A 4,789-nucleotide genomic window follows, 5' to 3' on the forward strand; every position below is an offset into this window, starting at 1 on the left:
AGAAATTCCCAGAGAATCAGACTTTGAAGACTAGTGGAATTTGATTGCTATTTGACAGGACTGGGAGAAACAGAGACTCCACTCTTAAAGGGCACACACAAAGTAGTGTGTGCATCAGGACCCAGGGGGAAGGAGCAGTGACCCCATAGGAGACTGAACCAGACCTACCTGCTAGTGTTAGAGGGTCTCCTGCAGAGTCGTGGGGGTGGGGGGCGGCTGTGGCTCACCATGGGGACAGAGACACTGGCAGCAGAAGTTCTGGGAAGTACTCCTTAGCTTGAGCCCCCTGGAGTCCACCATTAGCCCCACCAAAGAGCCTGTAGGCTCCAGTGCTGGGTCACCTCAGGCCAAACAAAAAATAGAGAGGGAACTCAGCCCCACCCATTGGCAGACAAGCGGATTAAAGTTCTACTGAGCTCTGCCCACCAGAGCAACACCCAGCTCTACCCACCACCAGTCCCTCCCATCAGGAAGCTTGCACAAGCCTCTTAGATAGCCTCATCCAACAAGGGCAGACAGCAGAAGCAAGAAGAACTACAATCCTGCAGCCTGTGGAACAAAAACCACATTCACAGACAGATAGACAAAATGAAAAGGCAAAGAACTATGTACCACATGAAGGAACAAGATAAAACCCCAGAAAAACAACTGAATGAAGTGGAGATAGGCAGCCTTCCAGAAAAAGAATTCAGAATAATGATAGTGAAGATGATCCAGGACCTCGGAAAAAGAATGGAGACAAAGATCAAGAAGATGCAAGAAATGTTTCACAAAGACCTAGAAGAATTACAGAACAAACAGAGATGAGCTATATAATAACTGAAATGGAAAATATACGAGAAGGAATCAATAGCAGAATAACTGAGGCAGAAGAACGGATAAGTGACCTGGAAGACAGAAGGGTGGAATTCACTGCCATGGAACAGAATAAAGAAAAAAGAATGAAAAGAAATGAAGACAGCCTAAGAGACCTCTGGGACAACATTAAACACAACAACATTCACATTATAGGGGTCCCAGAAGGAGAAGAGAGAGAGAAAGGACCCGAGAAAATATTTGAAGAGATTATAGTTGAAAACTTCCCTAACATGAGAAAGGAAATAGCCACCCAAGTCCAGGAAGCACAGAGTCCCAGGCAGGATAAATCCAAGGAGAAACACACCGAGATACATAGTAATCAAATCGACAAAAATTAAAGACAAAGAAAAATTATTAAAAGCAACAAAGGAAAAATGACAACATACAAGGGAACTCCCATAAGGTTAACAGCTGATTGCTCAGCAGAAATTCTACAAGCCAGAAGGGAGTGGCATGATGTATTTAAAGTGATGAAAGGGAAGAAGCTTCAACCAAGATTACCTGGCAGGGATCTCATTCAGATTCGATGGAAAAATCAAAAGCTTTACAGACAAGCAAAAGCTAAGAGAACTCAGCACCAGCAAACCAGCTCTACAACAAATGCTACAAGCTTCTCTAACTGGGAGACACAAGAGAAGAAAAGGACCTACAAAAACAAATCCAAAACAATTAAGAAAATGGTAATAGGAACATATCGATAATTACCCTAAACATGAATGGATTAAATACTCTAGTCAAAAGACACAGGCTCACTGAATGGATACAAAAAGAGGCCCATCTATATGCTGTCTACAAGAGACCCACTTCAGACCTAGAGACACATACAGACTGAAAGTGAGGGGATGGAAAAAGATATTCCATGCAAATGGAAATCAAAAGAAAGCTGGAGTAGCAATACTCATATCAGATAAAATAGACTTTAAAATAAATAATGTTACAAGAGACAAGGAAGGATACTACATAATGATCAAGGGATCAATCCAAGAAGAAGATATAACAATTATAAATATATATGCACCCAACATAGGAGCACCTCAATATATAAGGCAACTGCTAACAGCTCTAAAAGAGGAAATCGACAGTAACACAATAATAGTGGGGGACTTTAACATCTCACTTACACCAAATGGATAGATTATCCAGACAGAAAATAAGGAAACACAAGCTTTAAATAACACAATAGACCAGATAGACTTAATTGATATTTATAGGATATTCCATCCCAAAACAGCAGATTACACCTTCTTCTCAAATGCACATGAAACATTCTCCAGGATAGATCACACTGTGGGTCACAAATCAAGCCTTGATAAATTTAAGAAAATTGAAATAATATCAAGCATCTTTTTCGACCACAGCACTATGAGATTAGAAATAAATTACAGGGGGAAAAACGTAAAAAACACAAACACATGGAGGCTAAACAATACATTACTAAATAGCCAAGAGATCACTGAAGAAATCAAACAGAAAATCAAAAAATACCTCGAGACAAATGACAACAAAAACACAATGATCCAAAACCTATGGGATGCAGCAAAAGAAGTTCTAAGAGGGAAGTTTATAGCAATACAATCCTACCTCAAGAAACAAGAAAAATCCCAAATAAACAATCTAACCTTACACCTAAAGGAACTAGAGAAGAAGAACAAACAAAACACAAAGTTAGCAGAAGGAAAGAAATCATAAAGATCAGAGCAGAAATAAATGAAATAGAAACAAAGAAAACAATAGCAAGGATCAATAAACCTAAAAGCTGGTTCTTTGAGAAGATAAGCAAAATTGATAAACCATTAGCCAGACCTATCAAGTAAAAGAGGGAGAGGGCCCAAATAAGTAAAATTAGAAATGAAAAAGGAGAAGTTACAATGGACACCAAAGAAATACAAAGCATCCTAAGAGACTACTACAAGCAACTCTATGCCAATAAAATGGACAACCTGGAAGAAATGGACAAATTCTTAGAAAGGTATAACCTTCCAAGACTGAACCAGGAAGAAATAGAAAATATGAACAGACCAATCATAAGTAATGAAATTGAAACTGTGATTAAAAATCTTCCAACAAACAAAAGTCCAGGACCAGATGGCTTCACAGGTGAATCCTATCAAACATTTAGAGAGGAGCTAACACCCATCCTTCTCAAACTCTTCCAAAAAATTGCAGAGGAAGGAACACTCCTAAACTTATTCTACGAGTCCACCATCACCATGTTACCAAAACCAGACAAAGATACTACAAGAAAAGAAAATTACAGACCAATATCACTGAACAATATAGATGCCAAAATCGTCAACAAAATACTAGCAAACAGAATCCAACAACACATTGAAAGGATCACACACCATGATCAAGTGGGGTTTATCACAGGGATGCAAGGATTCTTAAGTGTATGCAAATCAATCAGTGTGATACACCATATTAACAAATTGAAGAATGAAAACCATATAATCTCAATAGATGCTGAAAAAGCTTTTGACAAAATTCAACACATATTTATGATAAAAACTCTCCAGAAAGTGGGCATAGAGGGAACCTACCTCAAAATAATAAACCCATATATGACAAACCCACAGCAAACATCATTCTAAGTGGTGAAAAAGTGAAACCATTTCCTCTAACATCAGTAACAAGACAAGGATGTCCACTCTTGCCACTATTATTCAACATAGTTTTGGAAGTCCTATGCACAGTAATCAGAGAAGAAAAAGAAATGAAAGGAATACAAATTGGAAAAGAAGAAGTAAAACTGTCACTGTTTGCAGATGACATGATACTATACATAGAGAATCCTAAAGATGCCACCAGAAAACTATTAGAGCTAATCAATGAATTTGGTAAAGTTGCAGGATACAAAATTGATGCACAGAAATCTCTTGCATTCCTCTACACTAACAACAAAATATCAGAAAGAGATATTAAGGAAACAGTCCCATTCACCATTGCAACAAAAAGAAGAAAATACCTAGGAATAAACCTACCTATGGAGGTAAAAGACCTGTACTCAGAAAACTATAAGACACTGATGAAAGAAATCAAAGATGACACAAACAGATGGAGAGATATACCATATTCTTAGATTGGAAGAATCAATATTGTGAAAATGACTATACTACCCAAAGCAATGTATAGATTCAATGCAATCCCTATCAAATTACCAATGGCATTTTTTACAGAACTAGAAAAAAAGTTTTAAAATTTGTATGGAGACACAAAAGATTCCTAATAGCCAAAGCAATCTTGAGGGAAAAAAATGGAGCTGGAGGAATCAGACTCCCTGACTTCAGACTATACTACAAAACTACAGTAATCAAGAAAATATGGTACTGGCAAAAAAAAAAAAGAAAGAAATATAAATCGATGGAACAGGATAGAAAGCCCAGAGATAAACCCACACACCTATTGTCAACTAATCTGTGACAAAGGAAGCAAGGATATACAATGGAGAAAAGACAGTCTCTTCAATAAATTGTGCTGGGAAAAGTGGACAGCTACTTTTGAAAGAATGAAATTAGAACACTCCCTCACACCATACACAAAAATAAACTCAAAATGGATTAAAGACCTAAATATAAGACCGGACACTATAAAACTCTTAGAGGAAAACATAGGAAGAACAGTTTTTGACATAAATCACAGCAAGATCTTTTTTGACCCACCTCCTAGAGTAATGGAAGTAAAAACAAAAATAAATAAATGGGACCTAATGAAACTTAAAGGTTTTTGCACAGCAAAGGAAACTATAAACACAATGAAAAGACAGCCCTCAGAATGCAAGAAAATATTTGCAAAAGAACCAACGGACAAAGGATTAATATCCAAAATATATAAACAGCTCATGCAGATTAATATTAAAAAAACAAAGAACCCAATCCAAAATTGGGCAGAAGACCTAAATAGACATTTCTCCAAAGAAGACATACAAATGGGC

This window comes from Grampus griseus (assembly GCF_964374135.1).
Source record: "Grampus griseus genome assembly, chromosome: 2".
Classification (NCBI taxonomy): domain Eukaryota; kingdom Metazoa; phylum Chordata; class Mammalia; order Artiodactyla; family Delphinidae; genus Grampus; species Grampus griseus.